The sequence below is a fragment of the Zootoca vivipara genome, chromosome 1 (genome assembly GCF_963506605.1).
Source record: "Zootoca vivipara chromosome 1, rZooViv1.1, whole genome shotgun sequence".
In the NCBI taxonomy this organism is placed as follows: domain Eukaryota; kingdom Metazoa; phylum Chordata; class Lepidosauria; order Squamata; family Lacertidae; genus Zootoca; species Zootoca vivipara.
The window spans coordinates 48,566,663-48,587,469 of record NC_083276.1 but is presented as its reverse complement, the minus strand read 5'-3'; the positions used below and the strand labels follow the sequence as shown (position 1 = coordinate 48,587,469).

General features: G+C 43.1%; 1 protein-coding gene across 1 annotated transcript in view; it reads left to right on the top strand.

The window, feature by feature from the left end:
* Positions 1-7,757: 7,757 nt before the first annotated feature.
* Positions 7,758-20,807, top strand: part of FUT8 (fucosyltransferase 8) — a 91,538-nt gene continuing 78,488 nt past the window's right edge. The window contains exon 1 of the mRNA XM_035114093.2: positions 7,758-8,108. The gene's annotated coding sequence lies outside the window, so the exon portion shown is untranslated. The remainder of the gene's footprint in view (positions 8,109-20,807) is intronic.

Sequence of the window (20,807 nt, the reverse complement as noted above, 5' to 3'; positions counted from 1 at the left end):
CCCAAACCCCATGATTTCCCATGTTTACAGATGTCACAGGAAAAACAAATTCAGGCACCCTCAGAAAGTAATGCTGCCAACTTTACCTCTTCCTACAGTGGATAATTAGCTAGTGGAATTCACTGCAACAAGGTTTGCTGATGGCCATTAGTGTAGATAGCTTTCAAAAATGCTCTTCATAGACAATGTATTAGTCATGATAGCTAAATGGAACCTCAGCTTTCAGAAGCAACATCCTTAGAAGTACCAAGTGCTTAGAACAACAGAGAAAGGTACACATTGATTTTCACTGGAGTTTCTAGCACTCAGGTGCTCCATTCATACTGAATGAAAGTGCACAGAGCATTATACTCTCATCACCCATTTTCATTTTAACATATACCAGTATTGTAAGAACTGTAAGTATTTTTCTTTTTGATGCTTACTGCTGGAAAATTCCAAACCATTTTGATGTTTTGTAAATATTGCTTCACTTCCCATTCAAAAGGTCTCTTTTTACTACAAAAGTGGTATTTTAACATTCACATTTTAAAATCTGAAGTATGAAATCCTATTATTTTACGCAATTGGACCTCAGAAGGCAACCAGCCACTAGTATTCAGAAGCATTACTGGCTCCAGTTGTGGAGGTAGAGCAGAGTTATACACCCAGACACAGATGTCTACATCTGTCATTAACAAAATAATGTTTTCCAAGATCTTGGGCTTACAGCAACCTTCCCCAACCTTGGATCCCCAAATGTTGCTGGGGTACAATTAACACAGCTACCACTCTGGAAACTAATCAATATAATCATTTCCAAGAAGCTGCCTCCGGAACAAATGGGAGCCAGAAGTAAAATGATGGAAAGGCAGAGTAACAATTCAGTGGGCAAATTAATATGCAGCAGCATGGATACCTGAAATGAGATTGTGACATCACCTGTTCAAACATCTGTGGTATTAATTGTTTAGTAAGTGTGTAGAGAGGGAGAACAGTCTGTCAGAGCATGCTCCAATAGACTATGATACAGGACTTGAGAGTAGATTGATACCCAGCGATTAAAATTGTATTTAATGCAGTTTTGCAGTCCTGCTCCTTAATGTGTGGGAAATATGATGTGTCCTATATGTTGCGGGCGCTTGGAAAGAAAGAAAGCTGTTTGGTGCATTGTGAGGGTTCTGGGCAAACCTTGATCCAAGTTATGGTCCAACCAATGCTGGTGTCTGGCTGTTTTGTGTCCTAGGCAAGGCTAACTACTTGCACCGCCCACCCACCCCCAGTTGCTAACATCAATTTTCAAAAACACATGTGCTGTAGAAAAAAAAGAACAGCATAAAACTTGAAACTGCTAAAATTATTTTAAATTGCAAAAGTAAGTAATACAACGATCTTTTATTGTCATACGAAAATATTTTAGCACACAAAGAATTTTGAACGATTTTGTTATGTTGAAATTTAAGTCTCTTCTTTTAAAAGTTTCAATTTCAGGCACATCAAAATCTCACTTTGTGTGCCATTTCCTTTGCAATTCCCTCCCACCCCAACCAATTCCTTCAGGTCAAGTGCTGATACTTGGGCATGTTCAATTGATATAGCTGCCAAGCCAATTAGTCTCTTTTGCAACATTGTTGAGCATATGTTTTATAAGTTTGAGCTTTGAGAACCTGCATTCATCACTTGCTACTGACAATGGAAATGTGAGAAGGATCAAAAATAAATAAATAAAAAGGAAATGTGAGAAGAATCCTTAGAGCAACAGAAATATTATACACATTATATAGGAGTTTTTGCTGTAGTATGAAGAGATGTGGTGGCATAGACTTTGGAAGTCTTCAAGCTATAAGTTTGCAGCATAGATATTCATCATCAACATATTTGCTTCCATTGTGCATCAATTATTTTTTCCAAATTATTGCAGGCCTTAAGTACATCTTCAGCAGATATTATGTTGATACTGCATATATCATACAGGAAGCCAAATAGGAATTTATGTTGCTGTAGCTGTTGGAATCTCTCTCCAACATATTGAATGGCCATGTCTAAGCACAGCACTCCTTCATGGATCACTGCCTTGTCGTGGCGAAGGGGCTTGAATAACTCAGAGAAGCTATGAGCTATGCCGTGCAGGGCCACCCAAGATGGACAGGTCATAGTGGAGAGTTTTGACTTAACGTGATCCACCTGGAGCAGGAACTGGCAAGCCACTCCAGTATCCCTGCCAAGAAAACTCCATGGACAAAGACAACAAGCATATAAAAGTTATGACGCTGGAAGATGAGCCCCTCAGGTCGGAACACGTCCAATATGCTACTGAGGAAGAGCAGAGGAGAAGTACAAGTAGATTCAGAGCTGATGAAGCAGCTGGGCCAAAGCCAAAAGGTTGGTCAGTTGCAGATATGCCTAGAAGCGAAAGGAAAGTCCAATCCTGTAAAGAAATATATTGCATAGGAACCATGAACCTTGGTAAGCTGGATGTGGTCAAAAATGAGATGGCAAGAATAAATATTGACATCCTGGGCATCAGTGAACTAAAATGGACGGGAATGGGAAAATTCAGTTCGGCTGACCATCATATCTACTACGGTACTGTGGGCAAGAATCCCGTATAAAAAATGGAGTGGCCCTCATAGTCAACAAAAGAGTGGTGAAAGCTGTACTGGGATGCAATCTCAAAAATGATAGAATGATCTCGATACGAATCCAAGGCAGACCTTTTAACATCACAGTAATCCAAGTTTATGCACCAACTACCGGTGCTGAAGAAAGTGAAATTGACCAATTCTATGAAGACTTACACAACACGTTCTAGAAATGACATCAAAGAAGGATGTTCTTCTCATTATAGGGGATTGGAATGCTAAAGTAGGGAATCAAGAGATAAAAGGAACAACTGGCAAGTTTAGCCTTGGAGTTCAAAACGAAACAGGGCAAAGGCTAACAGAGTTCTGTCAAGAGAACAAGATGGTCATCACAAACACTCTTTTCCAACAACACAAGAGATGACTCTACACATGGACATCACCAGATAGGCAGCATCGAAATCAGATTGATTATATTCTCTGCAGCCAAAGATGGAGAAGCTCTATACAGTCAGCAAAAACAAGACCTGGAGCTGACTGTGGCTCAGATCACCAGCTTCTTATAGCAAAATTCAAGCTTAAACTGAAGAAAGTAGGAAAAACCACTGGGCCAGTAAGACACAATCTAAATCAAATCCCTTATGAATACACAGTGGAAGTGAGGAGCAGGTTTAAGGATTTAGATTTGGTGGACAGAGTGCCTGAAGAACTATGGATGGAGGCTCGTAACATTATACAGGAGGCAGCAACGAAAACTATCCCAATGAAAAGGAAATGCAAGAAAGCAAAGTGGCTGTCCAATGAGGCCTTACAAATAGCAGGGGAGAGAAGGCAAGCAAAATGCGAGGGAGATAGTGAAAGATACAGGGAATTGAATGCAGATTTCCAAAAAATAGCAAGGAGAGACAAGAGGGCCTTCTTATACGAGCAATGCAAAGAAATAGAGGAAAACAACAGAATGGGAAAAATCAGAGATCTGTTCAAGAAAATTGGAGATATGAAAGGAACATTTTGTACAAAGATCACCATAATAAAAGAAAAAAGTGGAAAGGACCTAAGAGAAGCAGAAGGCATCAAGAAGATGTGGCAAGAGGAATTATACCAGAGAGATATGGAGGTCTCGTATACCCCAAGTATACCCAATGTCTGACCTTGAACCAGACATCCTGGAGAGTGAAGTCAAATGGGCCTTAGAAAGCACTGCTAATAACAAGGCCTGTGGAAGTGATGATATTCCAGCTGAACTATTTAAAATTTTAAAAGATGATGCTGTTAAGGTGCTACACTCAATATGCCAGCAAGTTTGGAGAATTCAGCAGTGGCCAGAGGATTGGAGAAGATCAGTCTACATCCCAATCCCAAAGAAGGGCAGTGCCAAAGAATGCTCCAACTACCGCACAACTGCACTCATTTCACACGCTAGCAAGGTTATGCTTAAAATTCTACTTAACGTAAGCAGTATGTGGACCGAGAACTCCCAGAAGTGCAAGCTGGATTTCGAAGGGGCAGAGGAACCAGAGACTAAATTGTAAACATGTGCTGGATTACGGAGAAAGCTAGAGAGTTCCAGAAACTGCCATTATAGTAGCATTGCAAAAACTACATGTTAGATGTAAGAAGGGAAGCTGATACCATATATCTGTGAGAGAAGACAGAGGTGGTTTGGGGAAGATAGTGATTAGCTGTGCATTACTGCGGTCGAGGACTTTCAGACAGGAAGTACCAAAACCATTCATGAACAGTCCCATAAATACAAAGTCCTGCAGTCATGTCACCAACGTATTTACATATTTACCACATTTCTACAACACCCTATAACAAACGTATTCCCAAGACAGTTAATACACAATAAAGCAATCAGAGAAGCATGTGTATGTATAAAAATTATAAAGCATGTTAATGAAATAATTCAAAAACAAAACAGCCATAAAAACACATTCCCAAATAAATCTCAAATGTTTCTGAACATTTGAGGCAGAACACAAATAGGACTCTTGAGAATATATTCAGGAGTATATGCCACAGGTCTGAAGCTGCAGCTGAAAGGACTCTTCTCCTAATACATACTAATCTCAACTCCTGGGAAGGCGGCACTTAGATTGGCAGTTCCGAAAGCCCCACTGGGCTCATAAGGGAGAAGGCATCTCTTCAGAATTTTGAATTAGCTTTGGAAACTGGTAACCAATGCAGATGGTTTGGTATCTGTTTACACTGGAGCTGAACTAAATGATTCTCATGTGAGATATGGGGAGGGATGATTCCCTACCCCCCACCTCATGAAGTCTATCCAATTTTTATGGACTGCAAATTCTGATGGGCTAAGTAACCTTCCCCCTCCCCTTTAAAAAAGTTTTAAAACGGGGGGAAGCAGCAAATGGAATCTTCCTGGCTGCCTTCTGGAAGCTGCCATTCCCATCCCTACCCCACAATGCCGCAGGCAGTCCACAATCCAAGTAGTCTTATATGCAAGAGCACATTTTCTCAGGACATTTTGGGGGACCCTCCACCAGTGGCTGCCACCCGCCCTCAAACTGGTTCCAAATGCCCTGCATGAGAGTAGGGTTGTAAATTGGGTGTCATTTTGATGCAGCTCTGGTTCTTGCCACCTGAAACTTCATGGTGTTATAGATGTGGGTAAAATTGATAAATGCTAGGATTTTGGTTATTTGTGGTATGAAGGGAGAATGCAAGCTGCAAATGAATTCCTGGGCTAGGTGTTGATTCTTTGGCCTGGGGAGTCAGATGTCACAAAGGTTGTCTTTGTGTTTGTGTTAACTGTGTTTGAGGGGACAGGAAAAGGGAGGTCTGGGCATAAGGAGGACAAAGAGAGGCTGGGATCCATCTTGGCAAGAAGAGGGAAGATTGCCTGCAATGCTTTGGACAATGCCATAACATCAGGACTTCTTTCATGCAGACAGTCTCCACTGTGTCTTCTATTCTCCAAAGGGACACAGACCATGTGTGTGCGCGCGTCTGAGGCCTCATGTCTTGCCGCTGCTTGGCAGAGAGAGGGGCAGGCACCAGGCTTTTGTAACAATAAGTTAAAGAGGTGGCAGTAGCATTTTAAGCTATTGACCCATTTTCAAAGGCAGCCCCACATGAAATAAAGTAGGCCAATCTGGAGATCACCAAGGTATGGATTACAGTAACCAGGTTTCTCTGTTCCAGCAACTGGTGCAATTGGAGACGTTGATGAAAGGTGTCCCAGGCTAGATACTATCTAAGATTCTGTAAGTCATCCTGGTTCCAGGAAGGCTTAAGCCTTGGAGTATTTTGGGGGGAAGTAATAAGGTCATTAAGGGACACGGTTGGCGCTGTGGTCTAAACCACAGAGCCTAGGGCTTGCTGATCGGAAGGTTGGCAGTTCGAATCCCCATGACGGGGGTGAGCTCCCATTGCTTAGTCCCAGCTCCTGCCCACCTAGCAGTTCAAAAGCACTTCAAGTCCAAGTAGATAAATAGGTACCGCTCTGGTGGGAAAGTAAACGGCGTTTCCGTGTGCTGCTCTGGTTTGCCAGAAGCGGCTTACGTCATGCTGGCCACATGACCCGGAAGCTGTCTGTGGACAAACGCCAGCTCCCTCTGCCTATAAAGCGAGATAAGCGCGCAACCCGAGTCATCCGTGACTGGAACTAATGGTCAGGGGTACCTTTACCTTTTAACAAGGTCATTTGCCGTACTCGCATGGCTCCTTTGTGGCAAGATGTCCTCAGTCATGCAATCGTGGTCTGCAGAAGTGGCTCCCAGGCACTACCCCTCACATAAGAATTAAGAATTGGGCCTCATTCTTTCCCCTCCTCCTTGGTAGATGTAGGGGCAAGATTTAGATCACTGATGGGGGGAATCTGTGGAGCTCCAGATGTTGTTGGACTCAAGTTGTAGTCCACAAACATATGAAGAGCCACTGGTTCCCCACCTCTAATCTAGAGGGCCTATGGTGCTGCACACATACAGAAGCAGCCTCCTCAGGAAACACCATATAGGCACACCTTCCTATTGAAGGCAGGAACCAGTTCAGCAACTGCTTCACAAGCAACTCCAGGAAGTTAAGGCAAAAATATGAATGAAAGTAGTGTATACTAATATTTGTGTGAATTTTTTTTTGCTTTCAATATAACTGACACTGTTTGATAACAAAATACTATGCATGGTGAAATCCTCATCTTCGTTTCTTTATTCAAGAGTCTTCTTCTTCACCTGGCTCCCCTGTATTTCAGTGTTGTCACTGCAGCTCTCCTCTTGCGACCAGGGGCAGACCTACATTTGGGGAGCCCTGACGTTTGAGCTATAGGGGCTCCTTCGCAACCAGCACTGAGGTCTGGGTAGCCATTGTGATATTCAATAGAGTACAGTACGTAGTTCTATGACAGATGGCCACATTTATTTATTTTAAAGTTAGCTACTACATCTCAGATTTTGATTAAAATTGCTGTACTGGATTATCTCGCATGTCAAAGTCACTGGTGTGAATAATTATTTCCTATACCTTATAGTTTTCAAGTTAGTGTGTGTGTGTGTGTGTGTGTGTGTGTGTGTGTGTGTGAAAATTAGGGAAATGTCATATACCGTACCTACATGAATAAAGTCGTTTCTTGGGCCCCGTGGGATTAGGGGCCCTAAAGTTTAAACTACATTAATTTCATAGTAGATCTGCCCCTGCTCGCGACTCTGGGCTGCTTGAGAAGCATTTCAAAAACACGAAGACGCCGAAGAGCGGCTGTTCCGCCGGGCTGAGGAATAAAAGCCTCCACTTCGCGTTCAGGATCAGGGCCGAGTCCGACGGACTGACAGGTCGCTCCCCAGCTCCCGGCAGTGATAATCGCATTCGGTGGAGATTATGCAGAACGCCGCTCCTACCCGATCCCGCCAATGCGCGTTCCGCGCGCTCTCCGCCGGGCGCGGCGAGACCCGCGTTGCCTTCAAGCGCAAACGCTAAGCAAGCCGGAATGCAAAAGCAGAGCAGCGGAGACCGCCCTACCACGCATGCGGGCTACCAGCCCTTTTGCCGCCGCCGCCGCCGCCTCCCCGGCTGTGAAGCTAACGTTCCGCCCGCAAGGAGATTTCACAGGAGCGCCTCTCCCATTGGCTGCCTCCCTCCCAGCACGCGCGTCTACGCCACACCCACTTGGCTCCCTAGTTTCCCTCTGAGGCGTCGAGGGCCAATGCCTCGCGCTCCTCCTCCCCAGTTCGCGCGCGCCCTAGTTGCTCGTAGTTCCTCAGCTCGGATTACTTCTTCCCCTCCCTCCTTGCCTGCCTTCGGTGCGCGCGTGAGGGGAGCGCGTTTGCGCGCGCCGTTTCCCCCCTCCCCCCTGCGCTCTGTCAGTGTCTCGCGCTCCTCCAGTCTGTTGGAGGCTCCGTTAAACGGCAGTGGGTTCCTGTTTCCGTCTTTTCATCACTCCCTTCCCCCGCCGCCACTCCGTTTCCACGGCCGTCTCCCTCCGCCTCTTCTTCACAGCCGGCAACCTCAGGAGCGCCGGCGTTGAGGAGCAGAGGTGACCAGGAACCCAGCCTGCGGGCGGGCGGCCGGGCAGCACGGGCACCGAGTCGGGTAAGGCGAGGCCGTGGGGGCGCTCCGGGAACTTGAGGGATGCTGCTTCTCCCGCTCCAGCCCATCCTCCCTCGCGGGCCTGGCGCAGCAGCAGCAGCTGCGGTTACTGATGAGGAGGGAGGGGGCGGGCGGGCGAGCGAGCGAGGGGTGGCTGACTGGGAAGCTCCATTCAGCGAACGAGGGGAAGGAGTGATGGGGAACGGACGGACGGGGACCTTCCGCCGAGGCCGTCTGGCTCTTGGGGTTCCTTCGCCTCGCCCGGGACAAAATCCTCAGGGACAGGGAAGGAGGAAGGAGGAGGTGTCATCCTGGCCGGGGCCTGCCTGCGTGCCCCGGGAAGGCGGCCGGGGGTGTCTCAGGCCGGGGGTGTAGGTAGGAGATGATTCTCTTGTTGGGGCAGCAGCGTTGCTATGTGGGTGCTAGGAAAGAGGCAGCGGCGGCGGCGGCAGAAGCAGCAGCAGCAAAAGCAATGCTGATGCACACACACAAAAACACCCAGGAAAAAAAGGACGTGCACAAGCCAAAGCCCCGAACATCGTGCGCGGAGGCGCCCGCGAGAGACGCGGCAAGCTGTACAAAATGCAGCACGAGCATGTCAGCAGCCAGTGTGCAAGGAGCTGGGGGTGGGGTTGCCATCTGGGGAATAGGCGGGGGTGGAAAAGGAGGGGTAGGATGTGCTGAAAGCGGGCGCTGAAGAAGAAGGACTGCGGGAGTGGTCTTGCTTTTCTTGCACCCCCGCCCCTTGTGTAGAAGTGGTGGCTTTCAACTTTACTTCAGAGTCAGGAAGTGCACTCGGTAGCTTGCGAAGGTGCACACTCCTTTTATTTCCTTAGATCTTGCTCTTTCATTCATGGGCCTCATTAACAAGCATGGGCGCTTGGCCGTCCGCTGTTCAGTGGCCTTGGCATTATCGTTTTTTATGTACTGTATCTGTTTTAGTCAAATTGCTTACTAAAACAGGGTGTTTTGTGTTTTATGTAATTGGTGCTGTTTGCCCTTGGATACCTTTCGCATTTAGTTCTTTGGACTTTTTAAAACTTCTGCTGTGTTGTGTGAGTGACTCAAACATGTCAACTAGAGACTATTTCAATAAAAGTCGCTGTTACATCCTTTCCAAATGTTCATGGATGATCCCCATTGCAAAAAATTCAGAAGACTTGAGAAACTATAGACAAGGACATAAAGACCTCTAGTATAAACAGCTACTCTTTCTTTCCTCTCTTTATATCCTCATAACCTGTGGACACATCCCCACCTACTTCAGAAGTGCATATGGTATTGTACAGCTTCCGTAACCTGTTCTTGACTTTAACTCTGCAAATATTTACATGCATTCTAAATTTGATTACTGATAGTTTAACTTTGGGGAGTAGTCCTTTCAGTGGGGCTGTTGACACCAATAAAAAGAATGGTATGTGTTTCGTTTTAAAGTACTTTAATGGTTCAAAATTTATTTGCTTCCATATGGCTTGAGCTTCCAATGTTGATTTAAATTTTTGCTCAGCAAGGAGTGTTAGTGTTAATGCCAACATTGTTTCCAGTACTAATGTCTCAAATTTCCAATGATGTTAATACATATTTGGACAGTCCTCATGTTTTAAAAAGCCCTAAAAGCTGAAAGAACTATAACAAATCATCCGTCAGACTTATGCCTTCGAGTCTTTCCTTCATAGTTTCCCAAAATTGCCCTGTTTTAGAGGATTAGAAAGTAAGGAACTTGCACTTTAAAGTCTATGAAGTAGATACTGTACAATATTTAAAATCAGTTGCTGGTAAGGGGTTTTGTAGAAAGATACCTGGTGCAATATGGCATTTCTTTATTAATGCAATTTTGCTTTGAGTAATGGCCTTGTTGATCATGCATCCTTTAGATATACACTAATTTGGTACTCACTTGCATCCTGCAGATGTTCATTCTTTTGTAATAAAAAACAAGGAAAGCCTACTTGCAGCACAATCGTAGGTCTGTCTGCTTAGAAGTAAATCCAGTGGGATTTATTCCCAGGTAAGTGTATAGGATTGCAACCTTAGATTGTATCTTCTGATAACTTTGTTATAAACTGCACTGACTTGTTTCATACTTCATATCGTGCAGCTATTTAGAATGTCCAAAGAGTTAGCTGGGTTCTTAAGTTGTGTTAAAATAGTGTTTATTTCAGAAATGTAAGTTGATAGAAGTAAGAAGTGCTATTAGTTGATAAAAGCAGAGGCTTAATTTTCGGTAAGAATTCTCGTAGAGTTTTTGTTTTAATTTACTTAGACTATTTCTTCAGAGGAGTGAAGGGAAATACTGTACAGAAAGGTTGTATGGTAGACTACTTTACAATACTAAGCAACCAAGTAGGCTATTTAATAACAGGAGTTTAATAATAATAAGTTGTGTGGAGAATTCCTTGATTACATAATTTCATTCTAAATAGGTTATGTTTGCATCTAAGTCTACTAACAAACAGGTTAGTATAGGTACAATAAAACTGAGTGTTTCTTCCATCTGAAAGCAGAGTGTTTAATGTTACAACAAACTGTAATGAGTGTCAGTACTGTTCCAAATAGTACTATCTTGGCAATATGGACAATACAGACACCTTCCTTTAAAAAGTAGTTCTCATCATTTTTAAAGACTCACTGCATATTATTTGAAGTTTTGAGAGACAGTTTCAGTCTGTGGCTTTTGTAGCTGTGTATTCCATAATGAAAAAAGTAATTACAGTGTTAAGTTGGTCTGGAGGGGGAGCTAGTGCTAAAGCAAAACAACATTTAAATTTATGTTGGAATCCTACAGACCTTACAGGACTGTTTCCCGTTTGATTGTGGTATGTTCTTATTATGGTTATAATTGCTTTAAATGCTTCAAGGGAAAAGAAAACTATTTTTATTATGCTGTACTCTAATGCCAGTAATCCAAATATGTTCAAGAAGTTCATATAATAGTGTTTTTCACAAACAGTGCATAAAATGTTGGCTTGGAACATATGTCTGCAGACATTTTAAATAAATTATTTTGTTCTGAAAGTTATGATTCTGTTTCAGTGTAAAAAAAGTTTTTAGTGTAGATGTACTCTTCTTGTATTTCTTTTGCAACCTGGTTCATAACCAACTAATTACAGGTAGGTAGCCGTGTTGGTTTGACATAGTCGAAACAAAATTTTTTTAAAAAATCCTTCCAGTAGCACCTTAGAGACCAACTAAGTTTGTCATAGGTATGAGGTTTCGTGTGCATGCACACTTCTTCAGATACACTGAAACAGAAGTCACCAGACCCTTATGTATAGTCAGAAGGTGGGGGAGGGGTATTACTCAGAAGGGTGGGGGAATGGGTGATTGACTGATAGAGTGGTAAACCTGTTGACAACTGTTAACCAGCTAAGTTATAGTACTTGGGTTTAAGCTGAGTTGGACTGCAATCCTAAAAATACTTTCTAAGAAATAAGCCCATTTGAACCCAGTGAAACCATGCCTTTTAGTGTCATTGAACTCAGTGGAACAAAACTGCTTAAATAAAAGTACATGCTGACTGGTCTGACAGTATAGTAATTTCTTAACCTGTTTATATATTTTTTGAAATATTAAGTGCTTTATAAATGCTTTTAAATAACTCCAAGATTAGTCCTTTATGCACTTACTTGGGAGTAAGCCCCAGTGAATATAGTGGGACTTACTTTTGAGTAAATATGCATAGACTTGGAAGAGGTCCTATTGGTACCATGAGAAGGTAACATTTAGGCCTGAGCCAAATTTCCTCTCAGTTCATTTGGGTCCTTTTCTCATAGATAGGCTTCTTGTTTTGTTGGGGGAAAACATTGAAAAAATGTGATATCATAATTATGTCTTTATTTAAGATTTGCTGTCTTGCTCTGTATGACATTGTTGCAGTGCTCAGTAATATCAGCACCTCTTGTCAAGTATAACACCTCGTGACAAGTAGTGGTATAATTGCTACACTGGTGGCAGCTCTGGCTTTCATGTGTTTCAGTTGACTTCTATGTCACTTGTTCATGCCTAAGTTCAAAAATCATATCTGTATCTCGGATAAGGTCCTGTAATTAAGATAACTGTTCTGCACTTTGCTCTTTGTAGAAATCTTGGAACAGGGTTAAATAGTGTAAAGTGTGGGCTGTAGCTGGCTTGTCAAGGCATTTCTCATGGTGCTGTGTACAAATTTGTCCATTGTCAGGTTCTTCTGTGGAAAAAGCCTTAGCAGGCTGAGTGGTGGTATTGCATATTTTTGCTTTAAAAGAATGATTATTCACTTATGATGTAATTCTTGTGATTGTCTTGCAAGTAGGGACTTGTTTGTATTTCGTTAACCTGTATGCAGCTTTGCATGACAGTGAGCCACATACCACATACCAAGTGGAAGTGTTAGAGAAGTGTAGTAGAAATTACTGAAATACAACTTGTTGTTAAGGAAAGCAAATGACACAATATGGATCCTTGTTCCTGAGTGGATTAGATTGACTTTCAACCACTTTTCTAGCCACCTTCTCTCCAATCTCCCTACCCCCCGCCCCTGCCCCACAGCCTATAATAGAAATCTGGGAGCTCAAAACAATGGTTTTTGTAACACATTCCCTCATGGCTTTAAAACGTGTTTCCAGGTGGAAGATGCTGCCTGCTCAGTAGTCTTAAAATGTTAGGTTCTGTACTCCTCTTTGCCCTGGGATGTCTGCTCAACAAACAAAGAGAGAGCATTCCTCTTGTGTGTGCATATATTGATTGATATATCTCAGGCATGTCCAACAGGTAGATCGTGATCTACCGGTAGGTCACTGGACGTCTGCGGTAGATCACTGGTAGATCATTGGCTCCCCCCAAAGAAGCTGAACAACTGTGGATCCCTAAAAAAGCTCAATATTTTATCTACTCCCTGAAAAAACTCAACTTTGACCTACCCCCCCCTGGGCTTTCCTCAACAACTTTGACCTGAACCCCAAAAAGGGGGTAGATCACTGCCAGTTTTTAACTCTGTGATTAGATCGCAGTCTCTTGGGGGTTGGCCACCCCTGATATATCTGATATGGTAGCACTCCATGTGTGTATAACATGAAGGTATGTAAAAAGGGACAGTGGATGCATGCCACTGAAGTTGCATATCTCTTTGGCCCAACCCCAATGCATTAATGTCTGCACAGGTGAAGCCTATGTATGAATTCTTCCACATGAGCTGGAGTGCTATGTAATTAGATACAACTTCAGGGGAAGCCTATGCACACGAGTTTCACCTAAGAAGAGTCTGCACTCAATAGCCATGCAATATATTGCCCCTTGAATATTTAGAGCCCCTTCACACAGTTGATAGTAGTTGGGAACAGCATTTAGGAATAATTCTTTTTGTAAAAAATGTTTGACTGTACTAACAAGACTTTCAAATGTGCATGTGGAGAACAGTAATGTAAGTACTGTTGTTGTTAGGGTTGCCAGACTCAATAGAGGACAGGACTTCTGTGCCTTTAATTGCCCTGCTCCCTTTTGAGTCTGGAAACCTTAAAGAGAAACCAGCAGACCCTTTGTTTAATTTCCAAGCAAAGGGTCTGCTGGTTTCTCTTTAAGGTTTCCAGACTCAAAAGAGAGCAGGGCAATTAAAGGCACAGAAGTCCTGTCCTCTATTGAGTCTGGCAACCCTAGTTGTTGTTGTTTTAAAAAAAGAACCAGCAGAAGCCCTTTAGGTCCATTAGGGGGGGGATCAAAATCCAGTTTCAGGAAATGCCTTTATTTGTATTTTCATTGTTGGATTATTATTTCTATATTTTTATTTTTAAGCTGCTGTAAAAAAAGGCTTAGCAAATACATTTCTATACTGCTTTTCAAGAATAAAATTCTTCCCAAGATGGTTCAGATAATGTATCAAAATACTGTACAACAGTAAAGTACAGTAAACATAATTCAAAAGTGTCTTGTCATTTTAATACAGTATAACATAATCCTATACTGTTAAAAGTATTTACTAACACCTGTTCAGTGCTAAAAACACAACATAGTTCAGTCACCAGTATCAGATTCCAAACCATAATTTGCTACCTTAAGCGAAGGTAAAATATCCAGTGACAGGGCCTTCCTAATATCATTTAGGTGGTCTTCTATTTGAGAGTTGTGAGACCACTGCTGAAAAACCCCTTGCCTGCATATCTGCCAGCTTGACGTCTTTTGCTGGCAGGCATTTCAGCAGGGTTTCAGATGCAGATCTGCTTTGCTTTGAGCAGTGCCTTTGGACGGGAAGATTAGGGTATAAGTTTTAAAAATAAATAAGAACATGCCAAAATTGTAAGCAGTCTTCCAAGTTCTGTTGTAACTTAGTATTCAAATTTTTGGCTGCCTTAGTGTTACGTTGAACCTGTCAGGGATTACAAACCTGTGGCACTTAACTCCCATCAGTTTCAACTAATGTGGTCTGGGATGATGTAATTAATTGGTGATTCAACAAAGGCTGCAAGTTTCCCATCCTTGTTTTAAATTGTTATAATCACATCTAAGTCAGTGTTTCCCAAATTTGGGCCCCCAGCTGCTGTTGGACTATAGCTCCCATCTTCCTTAACAAGTTAATTTATTCCAAATACAGTGGTACCTTGGGTTACAGACGCTTCAGGTTACAGACTCCGCTAACCCAGAAATAGTACCTCGGGTTAAGAACTTTGCTTCAGGATGAGAACAGAAATTGTGCAGCAGCAGTGGCGCAGCAGCAGTGGGAGGCCCCATTAGCTAAAGGGGCACCTCAGGTTAAGAACAGTTTCAGGTTAAGAACAGACCTCCAGAGCAAATTAAATTCTTAACCCGAGGTACCACTGTAATAAAGGAAGGCACTTGTGATAGGACAGTGAAGATGAGTTTAAGCTACAAAGGAAGGGTTTATCTCTTCCTTTGCCACAGGATTTGCTGATAGCACCAAAGGGTGAGTAGTACGTAAGTATCTTATTCTGGTATTACTTCATCTTATCTTGCGGTGGTATGTATCCTGAGCCCTTGGGATGGGGATGGTTAAAATATAATAAAATAAGTTTATTCTATTCCTGTTCTTCATGTTCTTGTTTCTTCTTCTGACCAGCCATAGTTGGCTGAAAGATAATCTGAATCAATTTCCTTTACCATCAGAAGGGGAAATGCTACTTTCTTCACCCCTTTTGAAATGTTTACTCCAGAGCGGAAGTGAATCACTTGACAATATATTTTAGAGAGAATAGTACTTTTTTGATGCTATGATGTTTAGTTCTCTCTTGCATCATGATGTGGAAATGATCATGATTATCTCTTTTATCAGCTTACACAGACCAGTGATGTAAGGGCACTTGCATTATCTCCTTGTTACTGGTTATCTTTTCCTCCCTTTCCTTGAAGTCTTGAAGCTGATAAGAAAACCAAGTTCAACACACCCGTATAAATAAACTGGAAAACAACTTTGTCTTCTCCAGTTATTAAGTAAGTTCTGTCCCATCTGAGTATTTTTAAGGTGCCCATTCTGTATGCTTGCTCTCTTCCGTGTTTCTGCAAAGTTGCAAGGGAATTAGCAGTTTATTTTGCATTGTTGACTCTCTGGGTTTTGCAGTTAAGCATTTGCTCATGTAGAGGTACCGTAGTATAGTGAAATGTGCTGGAGAGCTTCACTTTGATGTCTCCTTGTTAAAGTTTGCATTGAACAAAATCATTGCATGTGTGGAATGACTTCTGCACATGCAGTGCAACTTTCCCTTCTTTTCCTTTTATTCTGCATGGGCCCTAAATCTGCTTTGAAGGGTTGGGGGAATGCACAGAGCAGGTGAAGGGGAGGAGTAGTTCTATTATGCTTATAGAAGTAATTCTGCATGTGCAGTTATTTAGTTGAACATGACCCTGTGACTACAGTCCTGTACACATTTTCACTGTCTGCCTTAATGAAGGATTCTTGTTTCAAGTTTTCATAGAAGCAGAAAAACTTCAGAGGAAGGCCTTTGTCTGTTCCTTTGAACCTGGTATTTTGATCAGGTGCAGTTTGCTTTTGTGGGGGAAACTTTTTCTTAAAGGCAGTTCACATTTCTTGAAGTAAACAACATCTAAGGTTAAAAGCATTTGACTGTGTCGACCACAGCAAACTATGGCAAGTTCTTAAAGAAATGGGAGTGCCTGATCACCTCATCTATCTCCTGAGAAATCTCTATGTGGGACAAGAAGCTACAGTTAGAACTGGATATGGAATAACTGATTGGTTCAAAATTGGGAAAGGAGTACGACAAGGCTGTATATCCTGCTTATTCAACTTATATGCAGAATTCATCATGTGAAAGGCTGGACTGGATGAATCCCATGATGGAATTAAGATTGCTGGAAGAAATATCAACAACCTTAGATTTGCTGATGACACAACCTTGATGACAGAAAGTGAGGAGGAATTAAAGAACCTTTTAATGAGGGTGAAAGAGGAGAGCGCAAAATATGGTCTGAAGCTCAACATCAAAAAAACTAAGATCATGACCACTGGTCCCACCACCTCCTGGCAAATAGAAGGGGAAGAAATGGAGGCAGTGAGAGATTTTACTTTCTTGGGTTCCATGATCACTGCAGATGGTGACAGCAGTCACGAAATCAAAAGGCGCCTGCTTCTTGGGAGAAAACCAATGGCAAACCTAGACAGCAGCTTAAAAAGCAGAGACATCACCTTGCCGACAAAGATCCATATAGTTAAAGCTATGGTTTTCCCAGTAGTGATGTATGGAAGTGAGAGCTGGACTATAAAGAAGGCTGATCGCCGAAGAATTGATGCTTTTGAATTATGGTGCTGGAGGAGACTCTTGAGAGTCCCATGGACTGCAAGAAGATCAAACCTATCCATTCTGAAGGAGATCAGCCCTGAGTGCTCCCTGGAAGGACAGATCGTGAAGCTGAGGCTCCAATACTTTAGCTACCTCATGAGAGGAGAAGACTTCCTGGAAAAGACCCTGATGCTGGGAAAGATTGAGGGCACAAGGAGAAGGGGACGACAGAAGACGAGATGGTTGGACAGGGTTCTTGAAGCTACGAACATGAGTTTGACCAAACTGCGGGAGGCAGTGGAAGAAAGGAGTGCCTGGCGTGCTCTGGTCCATAGGGTCATGAAGAGTCGGACATGACTAAATGACTAAACAACAACAAAGGTTTAGAAGTGGGCACTATTCAATTTGATGCTCTGTTTCTGACTATTTGTGGCTTGATTTCCAAAATATTAAGAGGCAGGAATGGGAGAGAAGGAATGAAACAGCGGTGCTGTTGTTAAATTTCTATCCTTCCTATTTATGTAGAAAAAACCTGCTCCTTTCCCCTTATCGGGTATGCAAGAGCCCATATAGAGTCCTTAAGTGGGATCCCTATCTGTAGGGTAAAATAACAGGCCAACCAGAGAATATTGAGAAGCAAAGCAGCTACCGGTAGTATGGTAAGCCTGATCTTTATTAAATTGTTGCAACAGAGTCCTCACTCACCACATGCAGGAGGGAGGAGGAGGAACCCAGAACAATGGTGTGCAAGCCCTTATATAGACTTTTGAAATTGCCTACCCTGTAGCTCAAGACCACCCCCCAAAACATTATTACATATACATCACAGAAGGAGGCGGTCTACAACAGAAATCCTGTCTACCAGGATACCTGTCAATGGCCAGTAATTACTTGGGCAGCCTGCTCATTCTTTTGTGATGGTAAATACTTTAATTCCTGAATCCAGGTCACAGGTTCACCCTATTCATACACAAAGATGCCCTAAAGACAGGTAAGCAAAAGACAATGGAGAGGGTTTCCCATTTCCTTCCTCCTTGAAGAGAAATATTTGAGGTCAATTTGGGAGTTTCAGGATTGCTCTCCTGTACTGTTTCAGACATGTGGCTTATATACTTATGTATGTGTTTGCCTTTATGAACATTTAATTTTTATATCTGAGACCTTAAATTCTTATGTTGTTGTTGTTGTTTAGTCGTTTAGTCGTGTCCGACTCTTCGTGACCCCATGGACCATAGCACGCCAGGCACTCCTGTCTTCCACTGCCTCCCGCAGTTTGGTCAAACTCATGTTCGTAGCTTCGAGAACACTGTCCAACCATCTCGTCCTCTTAAATTCTTATAAATAAATTCTTATAACACCTCCCAAATTTCCATCCTGCCATGTCCTCCTCAAGACAACAAACTACAAAATAGCAAAAAAAGCAAACTTTTTAAAAAAAGAAACCAATCAAATATTTTCACAGCTAAATAAGTTCAAGGTTGCTAGGAACAACATATTTCAGCCATCAAATACGTGAGATTTGATGCTAGGTCTTTGGAATTGAGAATATTTATTAGACAATTTCCCAAAAAAGACTTTGAAGACTTCAGATATGTTATGTATCATCTAAATATGCAATGCAAATATGTTAAGAAGATTATTATCTTTGACCTTAGTAATAGGTATGAAATGCACTGTAGTGTGCAAACCTCAGAGCAAAATGAAAATAAAACATAAGATGCCAGGGGCGTACCCAGGATCAAAACTAGGGGGGGGCAAGGGGTGGGCCCAAGGCATGGGAGGGGAGGGGCAAGGGGAGGGGCCAAGGCACAGGAGGGGAGGTGCCACAAAGTGGGGACGTGGGTGGGGCTACAGAGCCCAGGTGAAACTGACTCCAGTCTAATAACACCAAAAGGGGGGAAATCCAGGGAAATAATAAGGAGGATCAGAGAAAGGTCAGGACAAGCAGCTATAAAAAGGGACATTCTCAATGAGCCTGCTGAGGACCAGCTGTGGTTACGCAAGAGCAAGGACAAGGCATATCCCATACTACGCACATGGGCACTCATATTATGAATGAACAGCATCCTTTGACAGCCTGGCACCTTCCACGTGTTTTGGACCACAACTGCGCTGCCAGAGGCAGATGGGAGTTGTAGTCCAAAGCACACGGAGGGGAATCAGCTTAGCAAAGCCTGCTGTACAGAAATAAATTAAAGTTTGCCTGCTTTTGCCTTATCCCATCTTTTGCCTTATCCCATTCTGGGCTGCATCAATAGGAGTATAGCATCTAGATCAAGGGAAGTAATAGTACCACTGTATTCTGCCCTGGTCAGACCTCACCTGGAGTACTGTGATTCTATGATTATATGAAAAGTATTGAGGGAATGGAGGAGGGGGGGGGGCAAACTGCAAGTTTTAATATTGTTCCATGCCACCCCAATATCCACAACAGTGAGATTCCAGGGGCCCAGGCACTTACCCAGGGTTCATATTTCCACAGTGGAGATAGTGGTGTCTTTATGATGTATTGCTTATTTACACATATTTATAAGCTGAGCCTACAATACAGGCGCTACATAATTATACTTTGTCCATAATAATTTTCACACAACCATCTTAAGAAATCAATCTATGCCTAGGTAAGCCTGTATAGGATAGCAGCCTGAAGCATAGAAACTATCTACAGCCGCTCCTTTCACTTGAACCCCTCACAGAAATCCTGTAGAGCTGGCCTGAAAGGGACCCCCAGGGTCATCTAGTCCAACCCCCCCGGTAATGCAGGAATCCTGCCCACAGCAAGACCGACCCCTTTCATACGTCTGGATTCCTGTAAGCCTAGCAAGCTGAATACACCAAGGTCCGGACTCTTCTGCCCTGCGAAATGCAACCCAATTGTCTGAATGGTGGACAATGTCAGCAAAACAAATAGGCAAGTTTGAAGACATGGCAAACAGTGGCAAAGTTCATTATGAGAAGGAGATGGAAAGTTATATCCCTCCTAAAGGAGAGAAGAAGAAGTAAAAGGACTCCAATTCCCCCAAAAGTCCACCACCTGCTTTCTTCCTGTTTTGTTCTGAGCATCGCCCAAAGCTAAAAAGCGACTGTTAGGGCAAAATTCTGGGTGCGAGAATGCTCAGCCACCCAGCTCATCAGGCAAGGGCCTGTGGTCGTTGCAGAGTATAAAAGGAAGGAGTCCAGCCACGATCCGGAGCAAACAGCAAGGTTTATTACTGCGCAGCAGGTTCAATGCCAGACTGAACACCATGAACAGGGCTGCAAGAACTTTTAAAAGTTCCCACCACCATCCCATAACGTACATCGAAAGCATCATACATACATCACTTGTGACAGGGTAAAACGTCAGAAAAGGGGAAGGGGCAAGGGGCATTAGCATACAGGTAAACAGGAGGTAAACAGGATTAACATACGGTAACAATGCACGATGTCCCAGAACATTGTTAAGCAAGTACCAGTAAGTATCTGGGAGGGGATCCTTGAGTACCTGGCGGGGGGGGGGGAACAATGGGTCCAGGTGTGAGTATTGCCTCTGGCTTCGGAGGGTTGGGAATGGCAGGAGATGGTACCTGAATGGATTATGGATATGCAGAGGAGCACCACCCTGGCTACCTGACCTCTTGCTTAAAGGATTATGGCTGTTCCCTGCATCCCTGAGAGCCCTTGGCCAGAGTAGCAAAAGGGGGGTTCATTTAGAAATAAAGATACACTGTATTCATTCATAAAGAAATATGGTTACATAGAGTCTCAGGCAACAGAGAAAGGGTAGGAAAGGGAGCCTTTATTACACAGGGCTTGATCTTGAGGGGGTTCGTGTTGGTGCGATACTAGACTGGTGTTGTAGGATCAAATGGGGTCCCGTTGAGGGCATTTGTGCCAATCTTGATTCCCAAATGAAGCCTCGTTTGGGTGCCCCCCCCATAAAATTCCCTAACAGTGACCACCCAGGTTTTTCTATTGGTGAGACAGCAAAGAAACTAAAAAC